Source organism: Mercurialis annua, linkage group LG1-X (assembly GCF_937616625.2).
Source record: "Mercurialis annua linkage group LG1-X, ddMerAnnu1.2, whole genome shotgun sequence".
Taxonomy (NCBI): domain Eukaryota; kingdom Viridiplantae; phylum Streptophyta; class Magnoliopsida; order Malpighiales; family Euphorbiaceae; genus Mercurialis; species Mercurialis annua.
Window position 1 is genome coordinate 35,703,856 of NC_065570.1, and position 25,228 is coordinate 35,729,083.

A 25,228-nucleotide genomic window follows, 5' to 3' on the forward strand; every position below is an offset into this window, starting at 1 on the left:
ATGCATATCCAAGATCCGTTGAGTTTATCCAAAGGACCAATTACAAGGTCACGGGCCAAGAAGCTTCAAGAGACCTTAAATGGTTATATACAAGGCTGGGCTAATCTTCAAACTTATTTAAATGAAGATTCTGAAGAATGGGCTTTGTATAACATACTTAAAGCCCATATTCAAGACTAGGGTTTATTATTTCGAATTTTACTTATTTACAAGTATGCCATTGGTGGCTGAGACATTATAAATACTTTGTTTTAGGGTTTTACAATCAGATTATGATATATATTGATATTTGTTTCATAGGAACCCTTGTTTTATTCTTGTATTCATATTGAATGCTTTTCACTTATCAAAGATCTGATCAATCTTTGTGGCGTGCTAGTAATTAGGATTTAAAAGACTTAATCTTTTAGGTTCTATTTACACTTGATCGTTATAATCTGATCTAGAGTGATCTTAGGGTTTTGAATCAGATATGTATTGGGTTTTTAGGTTAGTAATTATACGGGTTCTTGGGCGTTGCATTAAGGGTTCGTATAGCCTATCGCTGAAGGTTCGTATCATTTGGTATCAAAGCTTTGGCTCTTGAAAATCAGGTTGGTTATCCATTTATTTCATGTGTTTGATTTAGTGTTCTTGTTCTTATATTTGTTGTTTAAAGAAAAAAAACAAAAAAAAATACAAAAAAAAAAGAGAAAAAAGGAATCTGAAATTCTGTTCTTGAAATTTCATATAAAAAAAAGGCTTAAATGCACAAAAAATCACCAACTTTCGCGTGTTTTTGGTATTTAACACGAACTTTTAATTTTGGCGTAAAAATACATAAACTATCAAATTTTTGCATATAAGACCAAGTTTGCATTTTTTTCAAAAAACGATGTCGTTTTAAGGTAAAAACGGTGCCGTTTTAGGGGGAAAACGGTGTCGTTTTATGCCCAAAATTATGTTCGTGTTATTATTGCAAAAATCAGTTAGTTCGTGTATTTTTATGCCAAAATTAAAAGTTCGTGTTAAATACCAAAAACACGCGAAAGTTGGTGATTTTTTATGCATTTAAGCCTAAAAAAAAAGAAGTATAAAAAAAAGAGAGAAAAGGAATCTGAAATCTTGAAGAAGTTATAAGGTCTTTTTGTTGGTTTTGATATTTGTGAGTTTGATTGCAAAAATTAATGTGTGCAAGTGAAGTGGTGAAAATCAAGAGCATTAATGGGGTTATTAATTGGCAAATCAGTACTGAATTTTTTTCTCTAATCTAAAGGGGATTTGTATTGAGTTTAAGGCTGTTTTAAGTGATTTATTTGAGAAATTCGAATTTGAAAGGATTGACACCATATAAGATCTTTTCAAATCAGATTAAAGTTTTCTAGGCTTTCTTTGATTACTTTCCAAATTGCTTTTCTTTACCTTTTTTTTTCTTTCTTGTTTCCTAGACATATTCTTGCATCTAGATATTTCTTTTATTTGTCTTTTGATTCCATTTGAAGTTTTATTTTCTTTCAATTCTGTTTTCTTTGATATGGATACACATTTGCTGTTTTCTTGATGTATATTGCATTTTTGCTTCTTAAGTATTTAAAACTTGATTATTAGTATTTCATAGGGTTTGGTTGGAAATTTGTAATTGAACTGATTCACATAAGAATACTTGATATAAAGCTTGAGTGGTGTGAGTTAAGCCTTGTGAGATCATTATTTTTGTGTGTTAAACACGAGTGAACAACCCCATCTTTTGAGTGCAAACACGTGAGGGAGTGTGTGAGGAATCTGTTTGCTCTTAACTTTTTTCATCTTTCTTTTTCAGGGTTACTATGTCAAGTGGATCAACGGGTTTACGAGTTGGTGATGATACAACTAGGTTACCTCATGAAGGTATTCCTTTAGCACAATTTCAAGAAAATGAAAGAGTACAAAGGAGTATGGCTAATCTGGTTGAAAGATTAGAAAGAATGGAGCTTAATAATCAGACTTTGCAAGAGCAACTTGCTGCAATTGCTGGGGCAGTAGGTGCAAATCGACAAGAAGTGAGGGAAAATGCTCCAAATTTGGGTGTAAATGCAATAAATGGGAGAGCTAATGTACCTAATGTGGGAGTGAACATGGGACTTCATAATAATGGGCATCATCAACATGTTGATTATGACGATTATGATGAGTTTGATCGGCATGAACCTAACTTAGGTAGAGGATTTGTTGCTGGTTCTTGTGCGAGCAGAAACCCTAATATTGGTAGAGGCAATCCAGGTGGTCATTATGGTGGCAATTGGCATAATAATCACGATGATGTGGACACAAACCTTGGTAGCATCAAATTTCAAATTCCTAATTTTGCCGGTAAGACTAACCCTGAAGTCTATTTGGAGTGGGAGAAAAGGGTAGATCTCATTTTTGATTGCCATAATTTTTCTGATGAGAAGCAAATGAAGTTAGTGGTTAGTCATTTTACTGAATATGCCATTATGTGGTATGAACAAATGGTAATTGCTCGGCGCAGAAGTGGAGAAAATGCTATTAATAGTTGGGTAGCTTTTAAGGATGTGATGAAAAGAAGATTTGTACCTTTATATTATCAAAGAGAGCTGTACCAAAAACTTCAGTACTTAAGACAAAGTACAAAGAATATTGAGGATTACTTTAAAGAAATGGAGATGTTAATGGTTAGGCTAGATTTACATGAGGAAATGGAAGCAACCATGTCTCGTTTTCTTAGAGGAATGAATAAGGAGATTGCTGACCGGGTTGAATTAAACCATTATAGAGAGATTGAAGAGATGGTGCATCTCGCCATCAAGATTGAGAAGCAATTAAAACCAAACTGGACAGCCAAGTCTAATTGGACATTAAATGCAAATTCCAATTCGAATTGGGGTGCTACTTCAAATTCAAAACCTAATTGGGGTGGATCTTCAAAGGGCGGAAAATTTGATTCTAACAAATCTGTTTTGCAGGATTCTAAGCAAAAAGGAGTGGCAGATCCAAAAAGTTCATTCAAATCTGAGACACCTATGGTAAGAAACCGAGATATAAAATGTTTCAAGTGCCTAGGTAATGGTCATATTGCTTCACAATGTCCAAATCGAAGAGCAATGATGCTCAAAGATCATGGTGATATTGAGACTGAAAGTGATGAAAGTGATAATGAAGAGATTCCATCACTGGAAAATTGTAGTGATGATGGTATTGAAGAACCAATGCGAGGCGATTTGCTGGTTGCTAGACGTACACTTAGTGTACAAATGAAGGATGGAAATGACTTAGAGCAGCAAAGGGACAACATTTTTCACACAAGATGCCATGTACAAGGTAAGATTTGCAACCTTATTATTGATAGTGGTAGTTGTACTAATGTTGCTAGTATTGCTATGGTTCGAAAGTTAAATTTGATTGTCATACCTCATCCTAGACCATATAGATTGCTTTGGCTTAATAATTATGGTGAGATTAAAGTGACTTAACATGTTATTGTACCATTCACAATTGGTAGATATTCTGATGAGGTGCTATGTGATGTAGTACCAATGCATGCTGGACATATCTTATTAGGTAGACCATGGCAATTTGATAGAAAATCTACACATGATGGTTTCCTTAATAGATATAGTTTTGCAAAGGATGGAAGAAAAGTTACATTAACACCTCTTTCTCCTAAGGATGTGTATGATGATCAGTGCAAAATTGAGAGAGAAAGAGCTGAAACTGAAAATAGCAAATGTATTGACGAATCACTAAAGAGTGATAAAAACAAAGGTATTCAATCAAGTGAGAAATCAAAACACAACAGGGGTAACTTTTTAGCTAGAGAAGGCGAAATTAGGCATGCATTGCATTCTAATAGGATATTGTTTGTGGTTACTTACAAGGATATATATTTGAACACTTCTGACCTTGATCTTGCCTTGCCAAGAGAATTTTGTGATTTGTTGCAGGAATCACAAAATTCTTGGATTTGTTGCAGGAATCACAAAACCACTTGGCATATCATCGGGAAAAACGTCATCAAATTGTTCGCCAATCTGAAGAAGTGTAGTTTTTGTTTAGATCAAGTCAATTTTCTTGGAATTATTGTTAGTTCTAATGGTTTGGAGGTTGATACTGAAAAGGTGAAAGCTATTCATGAATGGCCAAAACCAACTAATGTGAGTCAATTAAGGAGTTCTCATGGATTGGCTAGCTTTTACAGGCGTTTCATTAAAGATTTTAGAACTTTAGCTGCACCTTTGAATGAATTAGTCAAGAAAAATGTTGCTTTTAATTGGGGTGATGCACAAGAACATGCTTTTAATTTACTTAAACAAAAATTGTGTAGTGCACCTTTGTTAGTTTTGCCTAATTTTGATAAAATCTTTGAGATTGAATGTGATGCAAGTGGCGTTGGAATTGGGGCTGTATTGATGCAAGAGGGGCATCCAATTTGCTTCTTTAGTGAGAAACTAAATGGGGCAGCCTTGAATTACCCAACATATGACAAGGAGTTGTTTGCCTTGGTACGCGCACTTCAGACATGGCAACACTATTTGTCCTAAGGAGTTCATGATTCACACTGATCATGAATCCTTGAAACATCTAAAAGGGCAAGATAGTTGAATCGAAGACATGCTAAATGGATGGAGTTTGTCGATACCTTTCCTTATGTCATCAAGTACAAGAAAGGTAAAGAAAATGTGGTTGCTGATGCACTTTCAAGAAGGTATGCACTTCTTAATACTCTTGATTCTAAATTGTTAGGTTTTGAGTATATTAAAGATTTGTACAAAGATGATATTGATTTTCGCAATGTGTATGGAACCTGTATTAATGGGAATGCATTTGTTGATTTTTATGTTTTTGACCGATTTTTGTTTAAAAAGAACAGGTTGTGTGTGCCTAGTTGTTCTTTGCGTTTGTTGTTGATAAACGAAGCACATAGTGGTGGACTGATGGGTCACTTTGGGGTTATTAAGACTTATGCTATTATTTGTGATCATTTCTTTTGGCCTGCCATGAAACGAGATGTTCATAAAGTGTGTAGTAAATGTATTGTTTGCATGCAAGCTAAGTCCAAACTGAAACCTCATGGATTATATGCACCTTTACCCATATCTGATATGCCTTGGACAGATTTGTCTATGGACTTTGTACTTGGTTTGCCAAGAACTAGGAAGGGTAAGTGATAAATCACCAAACTGGATCCGAGCTTTATCAACCTGAAGGAACTCCAGTGGGGGTTACCGGACGTTCACTCTGACGCTCAAGTAAGGTTTTCAGGTAGGGAAAGAAGAAGAAGAGAAAGAGAGTAATCTGAGTTGAAGGAAAAAGAAATTATCTAGGGTTTGTCCTTAAACCCTATATTTATAGTTAGGGTTTAAGGACAAACCTGCCTTGCTGGCAAGCTGTGAGTCGTGTGGTCCCAGAATTCAGTTATGCCAACGTGGAGGAATATCCCTGTGTTAGGCGCAGGTTGTTAGGTGCGTCAGAGGGAACATTCCTCACGCACATGTCAGAAGATCTTATGTGGTCCCAGGATCCGGTACACGTGCGTGCACCTCCGGGCTGGACCTCGGAGCTAGGTCAGAACCCGAATCTCGGATTGCTTGGGGGCCGAGTTTACATAATTTTAGTTCTTGCACTTGAGAGTATCTCGAAGCTCGGACTGTCTAATTGTCACGACCCAATCTCAGGGCCGAGACCGGCGCTAGGGAATGGGAGTGGTTGCTCCGAAACCCGTAGCAAGCCTAAAACGTAAAATAATTTTTCGTGGAACATAAATGCCATGCATGACATAAATAAACACGTGTCATGCAGAAGCACACATGCCAGGCACACATATCCTCTGGCAGTCACAATATATATAACGCAGCAAGCGTAAAACGCTTAAAACTTTAAAACGTTAAAGCAATATTTACAGAAAACTATACATACAAGCTGACTGGCAAAATACTTATCTACTGCAGCTCTAAGAGTAAAGTAATGTTTCTTTACATACTCAAAATACAGACTTCTGGAAGTAGGATAGAAGTCCGTTGCTATAAAGCGTCTTTATCCTGAAAGGAAATCTGTGAGGGGTCAGTATATTGGAATATACTGAGTGAGTTCATACATTTACTAATAAGTATTTAAATAAAACATAAAATCGTAATCCATCATATGCAATCAAGTACAGGATCCGAATGAAACCTTAATCCTCAAACATACTAATAATCAATCGATCAACCCAATCATAAATATCAATTGCGAGTCCAACTCGCTGGTGGCCCAGCCACTAGATACGGGGACTCCAGACTACACCGTAGCCAAGTACTCTCTCGTATCAAAATCATAAACCCAATCGTAAATTTCATATTCATCATCAGCTCCCAGCTGAGTCATATCAAAACTGGTGATCACACAGTCCTATTGTCACCCAATAGGTAGCACGTTCCATCAGATCAATACTAGTTTCAAATCAAGCATATGCAATTCGTATAAAAGTTTCGCATATAAAACATGCAGTTCAAATAATAAGCAATATACAATAATTGCTTAAGTAAATACTTTTAAAGCAAATCATATAAACTCACAGAAAACGCTTATCCAAAAATACGTCGGGGCTTTAGAACGTCAAGCTTCCCGAACTACTGGTCCAGCTGCTTCTTGCCTTGCCGGATCTAAAACAATTTTTAAAACATTTGACTTGAATTAGAATCCTATTCTAAGATAGACTCTAGACTCGAGACTCGACACGTTTTACTTTCATTAATCATCGTGCTTCTCACGTATATTCCGATAAACGGTATCAACTTCGTTTACGGATCGTATATCATTTCTAATTCAATTCGCATTTAACCTTTTTAGGTTAAGTATTCATATACTCGATTAACTACTATTCGATTTCTGATTCAATATGCGAATTCAACTAATTCAATCGAGGTACGAAGATTCGGGGTGCGAGAATCGGAGGGTGCGAGAATCGGAAGATTCGGTCGTGTACCATGTATTGGTACACGGTCGTGTACTTTGGTACACATTCGTGTACCATTGATGGTACACGTTCGTGTACCACCTGTACACGTTCGTGTACCACCTGTACACGATCGTGCACGATCCCCCGGAATTGATTTCCGGGGTTTCCGACCTGCTATATACGTAAAAACGCTCCAAACTCAACCAAAACGCGTATTCTAAGCTCAAAACGCTATATAACAATCCTATACTCGATAAAACGATAAAATCGTTTCGTGGCCTAAAACTTTGAATCGATATAACTCAAAATATATTCGTTTAAATGATAAAACGTCAAGCTTACCGTGATTACCCGTCGAAATACGATCGTTTGGAGTTATAGAACGTCGGAAACGGACGAGAAACGAAAACCGCACGACGAACCGATCGGAAACGAAGCGAGAGTAAGGAAATGAACTGAGGAAGGAAATGAGTATCTGGATCCTTCTTCAACTCTTTTCTTATATATATATATATATATATATATATATATATATATATATATCCTGGCTAAATTGCACTTTGGTCCTTGAAACTTTTCAAAAGTTTCAATTTAGTCCAAAACCTATTCAATTAATCATTCTACTAATTCATATACGTATTATTTATATCCGAATAAATAATATTAACTCAAAATATAGATTTCCATCAAAAATCCTCAAATTTCTATTTTTGGGGCTTAATTGGCTAATTTGCACTTTAGCCCCTAAACTTTTCATAAATTACAATTTAGTCCCAAAATACCTCCACATCCAGATTTTCAAATTAACTCCTTTAATCCCGCTAATTGACTCATTAATTTTATCCTGAATTTCCGATATAATTAAATTAAATTCTCCTTAATTTAATTTATCGGAAATCACGACACGTGGCACGACTTAATTACCTTAAAATATTTTGGGGTATTACATTCACCCCCCCCCCCCCATAAAATAAATTCGTCCTCGAATTTAAAATTTAGCCACGTACCTTGAGTTAATAGATATGGATACTTCTGCCTCATATCCTCTTCTGTCTCCCACGTGCACTCTTCTACGGATTGACTTCTCCAAAGAACTTTCACCATTTGAATCCTCTTCGTTCGTAATTGTCGTATCTGCGTGTCGACAATCTGCACTGGCCATTCTTCATAAGTCAGTTCCTCGCTCACGTCCACCACTTGCTTTTGAATTATTCGAGAAGGGTCTGGTACATATTTCTGAAGCATGGAAATATGGAAAACAGGATGAACTTGCGACGTCTCTGGTGGCAATTCCAGCCTATAGGCAACTGAGCCTATGCGCTCCATTATCTGGTATGGTCCGACATATCTTGGAGCCAACTTGCCCTTCTTTCCGAAACGAATAACTCCCTTCATCGGTGACACTTTGAGAAACACGTAGTCTCCGATCTGGAATTCGACATCCTTCCTCTTGGGGTCCGCATAACTCTTTTGTCGACTGGAAACAGTATTCAAATGCTGCTTTATCAATGGTACTTTTTCGGACGTAATTTGGATGATTTCTGCTCCAGTGAGCTTTCGTTCACCGACCTCGTCCCAACAGATAGGGGATCGACACTTGCGACCGTATAATGCTTCGTAAGGAGCCATCTCGATGCTTGAATGATAGCTATTGTTGTAGGCAAACTCGACTAGAGGTAGGTACGTGTCCCAACTACCTCCGAAGTCTAATACGCAAAGTCGAAGCATATCTTCTAGCGTTTGAATCGTCCGCTCAGACTGGCCGTCTGTCTGAGGGTGAAACGCAGTGCTGAAATTCAATCGCGTTCCTAACGCATCTTGTAAACTCTTCCAGAAATGAGAGGTAAATATGGAACCTCTGTCTGAAATGATTGACACGGGAACTCCGTGTAGGCTCACGATCTTATCGATGTAAATCTCTGCCAACTTTGCTGCAGAATACGTCGTCTTGATAGGTATGAAGTGCGCTGACTTCGTCAAGCGATCCACAATTACCCAAATGGAATCAAAATCTTTTTGCGTCTTGGGCAATCCAACTACGAAATCCATCGTGATTTGCTCCCATTTCCACTCCGGGATGGGTAACGGCTGAAGAAATCCGTAAGGTCGCTGATGTTCCAATTTGACTTGCTGACAAGTCGGACATTTCGTCACGAACTCTGAGATATCTTTTTTCATTCCGCTCCACCAGTACGTTGTCTTAACGTCGTGATACATCTTCGTGGAACCTGGATGAACGCTATACATCGTTCCATGCGTCTCTTCCATGATCTTCTGTCTTAAGTCTTCCACATCTGGAACGCACATTCGATTGCCATATTTCAGTATTTCATTGACGATACTGAAATCTTGACTCTTTTCTTGTTGAACTTCCTCAATTAGATGCTTCAATTGAGGGTCATCCGCTTGCAATTCTTTGATCTGATCTATCAACGTCGATCGTATCGTTAGCTGAGCCATTAGGTTTCCGAGAGATGAAATCTCGAACTCAACTCCTTGGCTAAACATCATATGAATTTCGTTGATTAATGGTCTCTGCCATGTCGTTGTAACGTGCGCGAGACTTCCTGCTGATTTCCTGCTTAATGCATCCGCCACGACGTTGGCCTTGTCTGGATTGTGTTGTATCGTGCAGTCGTAATCTTTTAGTAGCTCCATCCATCTCCGCTGTCTGAGGTTTAACTCTCGCTGATCGAAAATGTACTTCAAACTTTTATGATCTGTAAAGATCTCACATGTAGCGCCGTATAAATAATGTCTCCAGATCTTCAGCGCAAAAATCACCGCTGCTAGCTCTAGGTCATGCGTCGGGTAGTTCGCTTCATGCTTCTTAAGCTGTCGCGACGCATACGCTATTACTCGACCATGTTGCATAAGGACACATCCTAGTCCAACTCTTGATGCATCACAGTAAACTGTGAATCCTTCTGTTCCTTCTGGTAGTGCTAAGACTGGTGCCGTCGTTAAACACTTTTTCAGTTTTAGAAAACTGAGTTCACACTGGTCCGTCCAGCCGAATGTCGCGTTTTTCTGAGTTAACTTCGTCAAAGGTACAACGATCTTTGAAAAATCCTGTACGAATCGTCTATAATATCCCGCTAAACCAAGGAAACTTTTAACTTCCGTAACTTATTCAGGCCGCTTCCATTCTAACACAGCTTCAATCTTCTTTGGATCAACCTTAATGCCGCTTTGTGAAACCACGTGGCCTAAGAAAGCCACTTCCGTTAGCCAAAATTCACATTTAGAGAATTTGGCGTAAAGCTGATGCTCTCTTATCGTCTGTAGTACTATTCGCAAATGTTGAGCATGCTCTTCTTCTGAACGTGAATAGATCAAAATATCGTCGATAAACACGATCACGAACTGATCCAAGTACGGTTTGAATATCCTATTCATCAAATCCATGAAGGCTGCTGGCGCATTCGTCAATCCGAATGACATAACGAGGAATTCGTAATGTCCGTATCGAGTTCGAAAAACAGTCTTCTGAACATCAACATCGCGAATCTTCAACTGATGATAGCCTGATCTCAGGTCAATCTTGGAGAAAAACTTCGCTCCTTGTAACTGATCGAACAAATCATCGATTCTAGGTAACGGATACTTATTCTTGATCGTCACCTTGTTCAACTGTCGATAATCAATACATAGTCGAAGGGATCCATCCTTCTTCTTCACGAATAACACTGGTGCACCCCACGGAGATACACTCGGTCTGATGAAACCACGATCAAACAATTCTTCTAACTGATTCTTAAGTTCTTTGAGCTCTGCTGGCGCCATTCGATAAGGAGGTATCGATATCGGCTTTGTGCCAGGAGCCAATTCGATACAAAATTCAATTTCGCGATCTGGGGGTAATCCAGGTAATTCCTCTGGAAAAACGTCTGGATATTCCGACACAACTGGCACGTCACTTAAATTCACACTTTTCTTTTCCACGTCTCGTACTATTGCTAAAAATCCTTGACATCCCTTCCTTAACATGCGACAAGCTTTAATAGCTGAGATAATACTCGTAGAAGATTCCATCTTGTCAGCCTGAATTGAAACAGCTTCAATTCCAGGCGTGTTAAACGTCACCGTCTTCCTCCGGCAATCCACATTGGCATAGTGCTGAGCTAGCCAATCCATTCCTAGTATGACATCAAAAGCTAATACCTCGAGTAAAATCAAGTCAACTAACAAATCTCGTCCTTGAACTCTTACAGGACAAGATGGATAAACGATACTAACTTCCACACTCTCACCGACTGGGGTAGCTACTGACAAAGGATTCGTAAGATATGCTGGTTGCACTCCTAACTTACTAGCAAAACTAGGCGAAACAAACGAATGCGTAGCGCCCGGATCAAATAAAATTAATGCATCTTGAGAAGCGATAGGAAAGGTACCTTGTACCACAGCATTGGAAGCCTGTGCCTCCTGAGGATTCAGTGCAAAGACCCTAGCCTGACTTCCGCCAGCCTGCGAAGTCTGACCAGTACCGCGTCCTCCGCCATTTCTTCCTCCACGATTTCCATAGCCACGGCCTCTCTGGCCAGTGAAAGTACTCCCTGTCTGATCATATCCTGACGCCGCCTGATGTGCAGTCCTCTGCTGCTGGTAAGAAGGCTGTACTACAGTAGTCATCGAGTCTTGGGGCATCTGCCTCGGACAGTCTCTAGCAAAATGGCCCCGTTGACCAGAGTTAAAACATGCTCCAGTAGCAATATAGCACGCGCCATAATGCCTCTTATTACAATTCAAACATATAGGGACTCCGCCTCCCATGTCACTCATCGATCTGGCACTAAATCCGGTACCTGAAGTACTGACTCTAGTTCCATACCGGGCTTTCTTATTTCTCTGCTGACGTGATGGGGGTCGAGAATAACTCCTGACGTATGATTGGGTAGGTGCGCTCTGTATGCTACGAAACACATCACTCCTCACAGGCGCAATATTGGAAGGATCAGGAATCCTCCCAAAACGGATCAAAGAAACCTCCATTTGCCTAGCGCTATCGATCAGTTGCACTAGGGTTCTTTCGATATCAGACGTCAGACTTACAAATTCAGCTCCTAGACCCTCTACAAACCTTGAGTTTACTCTAACTGGGTCTATAGTCAGGTCTGTTGCAAACCTACTCACTCTGGTAAATTCCGTCACATACTCTTGCACAGACCGATTACCTCTACTTAGGGTCAACCACTGACTACGATAACTCTCCGTCACCGCATATGGTAAAAAGTATTCCCTAAAGTGGTTTGCAAATACAGCCCAGGTCATAGTATCCATGGTTGGCTGAATATGCTGTTGAAACCAATCTTTCGCAGGTCCTTTCATTGACATTTCCACCATAATGATGGTCTGTCTCTCATTAGCTTGCAGGCGTCGAGCATTACGTTCTACTTCTTCAAGGAAATCGAGAGCATCGCCTGAACTGTCAAACCCAGTTGGCTTGAGGCGCATATAAGCCAAGACGATATCTCGGTCAGTAAAAGCAACATTGCGTAGCTGTTGCTGCTGTAGTTGCTCACGATGCATGTTCTGCACCTCAGCCTGATTGGCTTGCATAGCCGCAATTCCCGTAAGAAACTGATTCAGATCAAAACCCACAACATTAGGTTGCTGGGCTTGCGCTTGCACTCCATGTGCCTGCGCCTGGGCCTCTTGGCCACCACCTCCTCCACCCTGAAAAGAAGACTCATCTTGAGCTTCTGGATGGACGTCATGCGCCCCTTCAATAACGTTACGTGCTGCAGCGGCAGCTCGCTCTACTTCTTGTCGTTGGTCAGACATCCTGACCAAGACAAACATCGTTACTTAGCCACATAATCGCATAGTATCGAAACCGCATACCGAATTAAACGCGCATCTCATCACATGCGAACACACACATAAGACAGACTCACATCCTAGAGGAAACCTGAAAAGTTTGAAAATCAAATGAATACTTAACAAAGACAAGATTCGAATCCTATGTGCTGCAGTAGATTCCTAGGAAAATCAATCACTCTTCTGACATAAGCAATGGTAACTGGACCATGCTCTGATACCAACATTGTCACGACCCAATCTCAGGGCCGAGACCGGCGCTAGGGAATGGGAGTGGTTGCTCCGAAACCCGTAGCAAGCCTAAAACGTAAAATAATTTTTCGCGGAACATAAACGTCATGCATGACATAAATAAACACGTGTCATGCAGAAGCACCCATGCCAGGCACACATATCCTCTGGCAGTCACAATATATATAACGCAGCAAGCGTAAAACGCTTAAAACTTTAAAACGTTAAAGTAATATTTACAGAAAACTATACATACAAGCTGACTGGTAAAATACTTATCTACTGCAGCTCTAAGAGTAAAGTACTGTTTCTTTACATACTCAAAATACAGACTTCTGGAAGTAGGATAGAAGTCCGTTGCTTTAAAGCGTCTTTATCCTGAAAGGAAATCTGTGAGGGGTCAGTATATTGGAATATACTGAGTGAGTTCATACATTTACTAATAAGTATTTAAATAAAACATAAAATCGTAATCCATCATATGCAATCAAGTACAGGATCCGAATGAAACCTTAATCCTCAAACATACTAATAATCAATCGATCAACCCAATCATAAATATCAATTGCGAGTCCAACTCGCTGGTGGCCCAGCCACTAGATACGGGGACTCCAGACTACACCGTAGCCGAGTACTCTCTCGTATCAAAATCATAAACCCAATCGTAAATTTCATATTCATCATAAGCTCCCAGCTGAGTCATATCAAAACTGGTGATCACACAGTCCTATTGTCACCCAATAGGTAGCACGTTCCATCGGATCAATACTAGTTTCAAATCAAGCATATGCAATTCGTATAAAAGTTTCGCATATAAAACATGCAGTTCAAATAATAAGCAATATACAATAATTGATTAAGTAAATACTTTAAAAGCAAATCATATAAACTCACAGAAAACGCTTATCCAAAAATACGTCGGGGCTTTAGAACGTCAAGCTTCCTGAAATACTGGTCCAGCTGCTTCTTGCCTCGCCGGATCTAAAACAATTTTTAAAACATTTGACTTGAATTAGAATCCTATTCTAAGATAGACTCTAGACTCGAGACTCGACACGTTTTACTTTCATTAATCATCGTGCTTCTCACGTATATTCCGATAAACGGTATCAACTTCGTTTACGGATCGTATATCATTTCTAATTCAATTCGCATTTAACCTTTTTAGGTTAAGTATTCATATACTCGATTAACTACTATTCGATTTCTGATTCAATACGTGAATTCAACTAACTCAATCGAGGTACGAAGATTCAGGGTGCGAGAATCGGAGGGTGCACGTTTGTGCAGGGGGGTACACGATCGTGTACCTTGATGGTACACGTTCGTGTACCATGTATTGGTACACGTTCGTGTACTTTGGTACACGTTCGTGTACCATTGATGGTACACGTTCGTGTACCACCTGTTATATACGTAACTCTAAGACCTGCTATATACGTAAAAACGCTTTGAATCGATTTCCGGGGTCGCTTTGAATCGATTTCCGGGGTTTCTGACCTGCTATATACGTAAAAACGCTCCAAACTCAACCAAAACGCGTATTCTAAGCTCAAAACGCTATATAACAATCCTATACTCGATAAAACGATAAAATCGTTTCGTGGCCTAAAACTTTGAATCGATATAACTCAAAATATATTCGTTTAAATGATAAAACGTCAAGCTTACCGTGATTACCCGTCGAAATACGATCGTTTGGAGTTATAGAACGTCGGAAACGGACGAGAAACGAAAACCGCACGACGAACCGATCGGAAACGAAGCGAGAGTAAGGAAATGAACTGAGGAAGGAAATGAGTATCTGGATCCTTCTTCAACTCTTTTCTTATATATATATATATATATATATATATATATATATATATATATATATATCCTGGCTAAATTGCACTTTGGTCCTTGAAACTTTTCAAAAGTTTCAATTTAGTCCAAAACCTATTCAATTAATCATTCTACTAATTCATATACGTATTATTTATATCCGAATAAATAATATTAACTCAAAATATAGATTTCCATCAAAAATCCTCAAATTTCTATTTTCGGGGCTTAATTGGCTAATTTAAACTTTAGCCCCTAAACTTTTCATAAATTACAATTTAGTCCCAAAATACCTCCACATCCAAATTTTCAAATTAACTCCTTTAATCCCGCTAATTGACTCATTAATTTTATCCTGAATTTCCGATATAATTAAATTAAATTCTCCTTAATTTAATTTATCGGAAATCACGACACGTGGCACGACTTAATTACCTTAAAATATTTTGGGGTATTACACTAATCCGAGCTCTTCCCTTCTCTCAGCTGAGAGCTCGGACCAGGTCTGGAGCTCGGATTGTTCGGACCCCGCTCATTTGTTCTTGGCTTCTGAGTTGGGTGTATCTTGAAGCTTGGACCGGATCTTCGGTCCGACCTTATCAGAAGCAAATGTCTCGGATGATGTCCGAGTGTTCATCGATCCGGTGACCCCCCAAGTCGTGTGATCTATGATTTAGTAGAAGGTCGGAAGTGGTCATTAGGTCGGTGAAATGCTTGACTTAGCGATGTTCGTTCTTGGCGAGGTTGCTTTGCCCCTATTAGATGTGCTACGTTATCACTAGTCCCCCCCAGTGCGTCGGATATTTATGTCCGAGTTGGTAGTATCTCCCGAGTTCCTGGATCACGTGGGTGTCGGTGTGTTAGTCTTGTTTCTGGATCATTTCTGACACCGAGCCGCTTGTCAGGAGGATTAGCTGGTAGGGTGTGGTGATGTGAAAGGACCTGTCCTCTCGAGGTAGTGTGCATGACAGCTGTTGGGGTGAGTTTCCTTGATGGCGGTTGTGCTTCTTCTCACGTTTTGACCACGTGTCTAGCAGTTATTGCTAGTGCGATTTTCTAGGAGGCATTTTGAGTGGGAGGAGAGAGAGAATTAAAGGCGTGCCTTTTCAATTTCCCTCTCTTTTCTTCAGTTATAAATTTTGTTTTTCAAAACTTATAAACTTTTCGTTTTCTCTCTGCTTAAAAAGGAAAACTTGTGCTCTTCGTCTTCACTAAGTCCTCATCGTTTTTCTGAGTTAAAAGGTTTTTTGTGTTCTCTTTGGCGAAGGATTGTCTGGTTCTTATTCGCTGAAGCTCTTGATTTCCATTGCTGTCTACGCCAAAGGTTTTTCTGCTTTTCTTCGAGGATTCTCTGTTTCATATACAAGTAAGTACAACCGCCATTGTTCTGTTTTATGATCCCTGGTTTTCTGAGTAATTTCTTCTGTTTTATGATTTCTGGCCTGAGCTTCCGTGTTCTTTATGTTTGGTGATATTCAACTGCGTGGTGCTTTTAATTTTGATTTCTTTGTTTGTTTAGAAAAAACTCCAACTGTGTTTGTCATTGTTCTTGTGTTTGATGTTTCTGGTTTTCTAGAAATTGTTATAATTTGTTCGTTTGGTTTTGCCTTATTGCATGTAATTAATGCCTTGCCTTGTCAAATTCTCTGTTTTTGGTTTTGTGTTATGAATTGGTGTCCAATTTTTCTGGGAATCCGTGTTCCTCGTGCTCTGATGGTTTCGCCCCCTTAGGAATTCTCTCTTTGATCTTAAATTTTTACAAGTTCATCTTGTTTTTCCCGTGGGACTCGTCTCATCCGAGCTTGTTTCAATTTTCCCTAGGTATGTCGGGTGAAACCTCAGAGCGCGAGGAGGGGAGGGGTTATGATGACGACGACGTGGGAGCTAACGAGGTGTCTATGGAATTTCACGTCATCCGTCCTGCTGTTGTTGCTACTTCCGAGGCAGAAGAGGTCGGGGCGTCGGAGCCTCAACCCTCTAAGAAAGGGAAAGGGAAAAGAATTGCTGCCGACGTTGGCGAGAAGACTGACGATCGAGATCTGAAAGCATCCCGGTGTACCCCGGGCTTTCTGGATGCCATGCGCGCGTCCTTTGCCATCCCGGAAGAGTACCATCTTTCAGTCGTTCCAGATGGGACAAGACTGAATGATATACCTCCCGAAAATACCTTGATGTTCACCTTGGAACATCTTCAATCCGGCATCCGTTTTCCTATTGCTGATGAATATAAGCAGCTAAGCGCGTACTTTGAGGTACCCCTTTCTCAAATTCACCCCAATGGAGTGCGCCACTATTCCTGTTTTCTAAAGCTATGCCAGAAGACAGGGGTAGTACCTAGTATGCGCTTGTTTTGCTGCTTGTACTTGATGTCCCTCAAGGACCGGAACCAGTTCGCTTATAAGCGATTCCGGAGCTTATAAGAGAGTAATCTGAGTTTATTGTGTTCTTTCGTTGCTTTTTACTTTTTTTTTTATATATATTGATCTCGACTTTGTAATTTTCGCAGTGAATAGCATTGATTTGGGCAAACTGGCTGGTAAGAAGCGAAAGAGGACGGCGAGCCAAAATGTCACTTCGGCACCTCCTCCGCCTCCCCGAGCTACTGGAGTTCCTGAAGTGCCGAAGTCTCCTGTGGTGGAGAATGTGGCTCCAGAAGCTGGTCTGGACGCCATTCCCCTCCGGATTCGACTTCCCGGTGGGATCGAGGTTCCTCCTACTGCGGAACCCGTGGGAACCATTCCGTTTGTTAATTTGGATTCCACGGAGACTGTTGATGGTCCCGTCTCAAGGAAGGGGGCTCCCCCCACTACTGCACCTGAGGTGCCCGGTTAGAGCTCGGGGGCCCCTGAAGCTCAGATTCCGAACATGTCCGAGATTTCTTCCGGCTCGAGTACCACAGCTCTGGGACCTCACGCGATAACTCGCGAGTTTTGCTGAGTGGGTCAGTCAGCACAACGATGGTCGGCCGGCGACCCTGCATGATCTGGTCATCGCGGGGGATGTTGCTCGGGTCACTACACTGCCCGCCGACCGGGATCATTACAAGACCCACAAGCCCGAGAACCTGTGGGCTGTGATTTCATCCTTCTGTCTCCAGTTAAATATCTTGTGTTTCTGTTGGTTTATTGATTCTGTTTTTTGATTCGAGGCGTTTGACTTTAAAGGTTTCTTTCCTTTTTCTTCCAGACTTCTCAGATGTCTTATATGGCCGATCAGAACCAGAGTAAGGCTGAGATTGACCTGACCCTTGTAAAGAACTTATGCTGACTGAGCAGAAGAAGGCCCGGGAGGCAGAGAGAAGAGCGGCCGAGGCGGAGAAGAAGGCTTATGAGGGGGCTGCCTTGGTTGCTAACTTGGAGTCTCGACTGAAAAATTCTGAAGATCGCCGGGCTGAGGACCTCGGGGTGCTAGAGAAACTTTGAACTGAGGTGGGTCCGCTGGAGAACGAGAAAACCCTTGCCCGGGATGACTTTGCGAACCAGTTGGCCGACATGACAACTCGGAATGATCTAGCTTCCAAAGGTCTTCGGGAGACCGTGGCTGACCAGAAAAAGCAGATCGCCGAGGTCACAAAGCGGGCAGAGGAGGCGGAGGCTAAGGCCAAAGAAGTCACCGACCGGGAGGAGGCGATTTATGAAGACTTCCGCCAAATTCTCTATGTTAGCGAGGTTCAAGTGGGTGAGTACATCCGAGGTCGCTTTGGAGCTGAGGTGGATGTTTCAGATTTCAGCTTAGATATCGAAGAGCTGGGTCGGCGAGCCAAAGAGCTCCCTGAGGACTATGATGTGCCGGCGGACATTGAGGATTACCTGGCCGACGACCAGGATTAGCATAGTTGTTTCTCTATCGTTGTAATTTTTGAACAATGTTTGTTTTTATTCTTGAATGGTGAGCTCCGGGCTCTTTTTGTAAGCTTTGAATATTTTCTTTGTTGTTTGTTTTTTATATACTCCTTATTTTTTGTATCCCTGGATTTGCTTGCGATATCCATTGTTTCTTTGAATGAAATCTCACCATGTTTTGTATCTTTGAAAATTTAGACTCATGTATATGAGATAACATGTTTTCATAGATAGTTCGGCTTGGTTTCCGAGCTATTTTTGTTAGTGTGACTTTTCTAGGTTTTCTCATGGATTCTTGACTTAGATTTGGATGGAAGATGCTAGTACTGGTTCTTCGTTATTCCGGGATCAGGTTAAGATAAGTTTCTCGGTGTTAGTAATTTTCTTGCTCTCGGTAGCTCGGGGTTATCATTGCTCGGGGTTATCATTGCCCGTAGGTGGCACTTAGCCCGTTGATGGCGCATAGCCCATCGATGGCATATAGCCCGTAGATGGCGCATAGCCCATTGATGGCATATAGCCCGTAGATGGCACATAGCCCGCAGGTGGCACATAGCCCGCAGGTGGCACATAGCCCGCTGGTGGCACATAGCCCGTGGATGGCACATAGCCCGCTGGTGGCACATAGCCCGTGGATGGCACATAGCCCGCTGGTGGCACATAGCCCGCTGGTGGCACATAGCCCGTGGATGGCACATAGCCCGTGGATGTTTTTACCGAGTAGATTGCTCGGGTTTTTGAAAGAAAGACATGAATTCTTTTTAATCTTTTTTATTCATTGAGGGGAAAAACTTATGTTTGAGTTTTACAAAAGCCTAACTCAAACATAAGTGAAAAAACCACTAGGTACCTCGAAAGAAAAACAAGTGACTACTGATAGTATTTCCGAAGAACCTGGGAGTTCCAAGTTCTCGGGAGCACTCTGCCCGACATGTGTGCTATCTTGTAAGCTCCTGCTCGTCCGACCTCAGTGACCCGATATGGTCCCTTCCGAGTTAGGTTCGAGCTTTCCCACACCCGCATTTCCCTTGGCAATATCTGCCCGTCTCAGGACCAGATCACCGACTTGGAAACTCAGGGGTTTAACTCTCTTGTTGTGATACTTAGCCATTCTTTGCTTATACGCTTCGATTCTCAGCGCTGCCTGCTCTCTTCGCTCCTCTAACAGGTCTAAGCATAACTTCTGCTCTTCCTCGTTCTTGGCCTCATCAAAGAATTGGACTCTCAGGGTTGGCATCCCGATCTCCACTGGTATCATTGCCTCACACCCGTATGTCAGGGAAAACGGGGTGTCTCCTGTTCCTGCCCTTGGAGTGGTTCGGTAAGCCCAGATGACTTTGGGTAACTCTTCCAACCATTGTTTATCGTATTGTCCCAGTCTGGCCTTGAGCCCTTTTAGGATCGTCCGGTTGGTTACCTCGGTCATCACATTACTCTGCGGATGAACCACTGAAGTAAAGCTCAAGTCGATGTGCAAATCGTTACAAAATTCTTTAAAGGCTCGGCAGTTGAACTGCTTCCCGTTGTCGGTTACGAGCGCTTTAGGTATCCCAAATCGACAGACAATTTGTCTCCAAAAGAAATCCCTGATCCGAGCTTTTGTGATGGTGCTTACTGCTTCTACCTCGATCCACTTCGTAAAGTGATCTACTGCCACTATCAATAACTTTTTCTGCCCCGTGGTTGCTGTGAATGGTCCCAGGATGTCAATCCCCCAGGTTGCGAACGGCCAAGGGCTGGTGATAGGACACTGCTCTGTGGTTGGAGCATGTCGGATGTTCTAGTGCCTTTGGCAGTTCTCACACTTCTTGACTATCTTCTCCGCCTGCCTGACCATCAGGGGCCAGTAGTATCCCTGCAAAACTGCCTTCTTTGCCAGCATGCGAGGAGCTATGTGTGCTCCACAGATACCTTCATGTATTTCTCTCAGAACATACTCGCCTTCCTCTGTCGTTAGACATATTGACCACGGGTGGGTGAATGACTTCCTGTACAAGACTCCGTCGAGGAAAGCGTAGTACGGGGCTTGTCGCAAGATTTTGTATGCTTTGTCTCTATTCTCCGGCAGAGTCCCGTCCATCAGATAGTGGGCTATGCCTTGCATCCAATTCTCCAAAGGCTGGGTCAGAAAAATGGTTTCATGGTTGTCGATGCTGTAATGCTTTTGAACCGAGAAATGGACCCCTGGTATCTTTTCATCCATTGTTGCCGCTTTGGCCAGTACGTCTGCTTCTTGGTTTTCCAAGCGGGGAACTTGCTCTATCACCCATTTTCCCCCGAGCTCCTGAATCTTGTTCAAGAAGAACTTGACTCTGTCAACGTATCTTCTCATCTCCGGATCCCGAGCTTCAAAAGTACCAAAAATTTGACAAACGACCAACTGCGAATCGCTCCTTATCGTTACTTGCTCGACTTTGACCACATTTACCATTCTCAATCCGATCAGCAGAGCCTCATATTCCGCGGCATTGTTGGATGCCGGGAAATGGAATTTTACCGAGCTTTGAAGTGTGACTCCGTGAGACCCTCTTAGGACTACGCCTGCTCCAGATCCTTTCAGGTTTGATGCTCCGTCGACTTCTAGGACCCACTTTAGAAGTTGTTCATCAGCTTCCTCAGGTTGGTCACTGGCCGTGGTTTCGGCTATAAAATCAGCCAATACCTGTTCCTTTAGGGCAGGTCTCGATTCATACCGGATGTCGTATCCTCCAAGATGGACCAACCAGCTGACCAGTCGTCCTGACATTTCTAGCCTTTGCAATGCCTTTCTCAGAGGTTGGTTTGTCCGTACTACTATGATGTGAGCTTCAAAGTATCTCCTTAGCCTTTCTGCCGCCACTTTCAATGCCAAAGCAAACTTTTCAATTTTTGGGTATCTAACCTCCGGCCCTTTCAGGACTCTGCTGAGATAGTAAACTGGGGTTTGCAGACCTTTTTCTTCCTTGACCAGGACTGCCGCTGCTGTCTCATCATTCAGAGGTCGGTACCGATCTTGACTACGGTTTGATCCCTGAGTGCTCTGCGGTTTACTGGGAACCGAGCTAGCCATCCCGTAAACTTTCCTTTGCCTCTCCTCATCGAGGTTGATATAATTCCAAGCTCTGTCCATCAACTCGGTGTAAGTGTCAACCGGGTTGGTGATCAAGCTATCTCGGAAGACCTGCATGTTGGTGTTGTCTTTCATAGCATCGATGGCAGTATCATCGTTCAAATCTTCTATCTTTATTGCCTCAGCATTGAACCGAGCAATGTAGGCTTTCAAACTTTCTCCCTGCTTTTGAAAACATTTCTTTAAATCACTGGATCTTTTCTTTCGTTCGATGCTCGGAGCAAAGTGAGTTTTAAAGGCCATAGCGAGCTCCCTGAAGCTGGTAATAGAGCCTTCCTTGAGGTTCTGGTACCATTTCTGCGCAGCACCACTCAAAGTTGAAGGGAACACTTTGCACACCGTGGCATCTGAAACACTATGTACTCCAATGGCAACCTGAAAGCAATTAAAATGAGTCATCGGGTCGGATTTACCGTTATATCTGTTAATAGGCGGATATTTAAACTTATTTGGGAATGGGTCATCCCATATAGCCTTTGACAACGGGCTAGCAATGCCACAGGTGGTGAAAGGTCGAGATTCCGCCTTGTGCCCTTTATGCTTATCTAGCTCGGCTTGGACGAGGCGAGTGACTTCATCACACAATGTTTTCTGATGTTGTGACGCTGCTCCCGAGCTGTGAACACTTTCAGCCCCATTTCTCCTGACCGGGGGAACTCCTGCTCTCGCGGTCCGCAGAGGATCTACCTCCAGGTCTGGGTCTCCCCTCCCCAAGCCAGCGTCTCCGCGCTGTGTCCCCGGTGGTAGATTCTCATCTTGCACCCCCTCCCTTTGAGGAGGAGGAGGATCATTCTGACCTTCGTCTTTCGGAAAAGGGCGGTCATGCCGACCTTCATCTCTCGGTACATTAATGTCACGGTGATCTTCGCCTCTTGGCGCTTGATGCTCTGTCTGACCCCTAGGTCTTGGTCGTGGGTTGTCGTTCCGACCTTCTTCTCTCGGAGGACGACCATCCCGAAACTCAGCAGCTCGGGGTGCCGGGGCAACTGGGGTCGCCGTGGGGTTGTACCCTGGCTAATACTGGGCCATAACAGCAAAATGCATTTGCTGGGCCTGATGTAGTTGGCGAGCCATGTATTCTAAATATTCTTGAGCTTGTAAGACCGCCGGAGGTATGTCTTGCCCAGAAGTTGTTCCTGTTCCCGTAGTCACCAGCGTAGCGTCTACCGGAAAGTTGAGTTGAGTGGGAGACAATGTATTGTGGAGGAAACTCTGAGGTACGGTGGTTCCTGAGGTAGATAAGTTGGTGTGGCTAGCATCTGAGGTAAAAGGGTTCGCCCTAGGATAGTGTTCCAATCCATACATAGGCACAAAACCAGCACCGCTACCGGAGGCCCTGGATCCTCCAATCTGAGCATTCGCCGGAGGAGTTAAGCCAGTGATCACAGAGGTCCGACCACTAGCAGAAACTCCACCAACCATGTTAGCGTCGGTAACCGTAGTCCCAAGAGGGTTTACTCTTTCCAAAACAGGATCATCAGTCATTGTTTCTTGTCAAGATTTGATCAGCAACGTTGAAAGAATGAAAACATAACAGGGGATATCTCAACGAATTCCCACAGACGGCGCCAAGTGATAAATCACCAAACTGGATCCGAGCTTTATCAACCTGCACACAACAAGCAGACAGAGGTCAGAAGGAACTCCGGTGGGGGTCACCGGACGTTCACTCCGATGCTCAAGTAAGGTTTTCAGGTAGGGAAAGAAGAAGAAGAGAAAGAGAGTAATCTGAGTTGAAGGAAAAAGAAATTACCTAGGGTTTGTCCTTAAACCCTACATTTATAGTTAGGGTTTCAGGACAAACCTGCCTTCCTGGCAAGCTGTGAGTCGTGTGGTCCCAGAATTCAGTTATGCCAACGTGGAGGAATATCCCTGTGTTAGGCGCAGGTTATTAGGTGCGTCAGAGGGAACATTCCTCACGCACCTGTCAGAAGATCTTCTGTGGTCCCAGGATCCGGTACACGTGCGTGCACCTCCAGGCTGGACCTCGGAGCTAGGTCAGAACCCGAATCTCGGATTGCTTGGGGGCCGAGTTTACATAATTTTAGTTCTTGCACTTGAGAGTATCTCGAAGCTCGGACTGTCTAATCCGAGCTCTTCCTGTCTCTCAACTGAGAGCTCGGACCAGGTCTGGAGCTCGGATTGTTCGGACCCCGCTCATTTGTTCTTGGCTTCTGAGTTGGGTGTATCTTGAAGCTCGGACCGGATCTTCGATCCGACCTTATCAGAAGCAAATGTCTCGGATGATGTCCGAGTGTTCATCAATCCGATGACCCCCCAAGTCGTGTGATCTATGATTTAGTAGAAGGTCGGAAGTGGTCATTAGGTCGGTGAAATGCTTGACTTAGCGATGTTCGTTCTTGGCAAGGTTGCTTCGCCCCTATTAGATGTGCTACGTTATCAGTAAGGATAGTATTTTTGTTGTGCTTGATCGTTTTAGCAAGATGGAACACTTTATACCATGCCATAAAACTGATGATGCTTGTCATATTGCTGATTTGTTCTTTCGGGAAGTTGTGCGTTTACATGGAATACCTAGGACATTGTCAGTGGTAGGGAGACAAAATTTCTTAGTCATTTTTGGCGTGTTGTGTGGGCTAAATTGGGTACTAAATTACTATTTTCTACTACTTGCCATCCACAAACAGATGGGCAAACTGAGGTGGTTAATAGAACCATGGTGCAATTGCTTCGCTCTTTATTTCTAAGAATTTAAAATCTTGGGAGGATTTATTACCATATGTCGAATTTGCATATAATAGGGTTGTTCATAGCACTACACACACTTCACCTTTTGAAATTGTGTATGGTTTTAATCCGTTGTCTCCAATTGATTTAATTCCTTTGCCTATGACTAACCTTGTCAGTGCTGATGGTGTTTCTAAAGCTGATTTGGTTCAAAAGATGCACAAACAGGTGAAAGAAAGAATTGAGAAGCAAAATGAAAACATGGCTAGGCGAATGAATAAAGAAAAAAGGCGCATTATTTTCCAACCTGGTGATTGGGTTTGGGTTCATTTTCGAAAGGAAAGGTTTCCAAACCAACGAAAGTCAAAATTGAGTCCAAGGGGAGATGGTCCATTTCAAGTGCTGGAAAGAATCAATGACAATGCCTACAAGATTGATTTAAAGGGTGAGTATAATGTTAGTGGTACAATCAATGTTGCTGACTTAACTCCTTTTGAGGTAGGCGATGAGCTTGATTCGAGGACGAATCATCCAAAAGAAGGAGGGAATGTTACGGATGGGCTAGGACTCCAAAATCTTGAAGATGCTAATTTTGATGGGCTTGATGAAGAGGGCAGAATGAAAATCCAAGATCCGTTGAGTTTATCCCAAGGACCAATTACAAGGTCACGGGCCAAGAAGCTTCAAGAGACCTTAAATGGTTATATACAAGGCTGGGCTAATCTTCAAATTTATTCAAATGAAGATTCGGAAGAATGGGCTTTGTATAACATACTTAAAGCCCATATTCAAGACTAG

General features: G+C 42.2%; 1 pseudogene; it reads left to right on the forward strand.

The window, feature by feature from the left end:
• LOC126668529 (uncharacterized) lies at positions 1 to 25,228 on the forward strand (annotated as a pseudogene).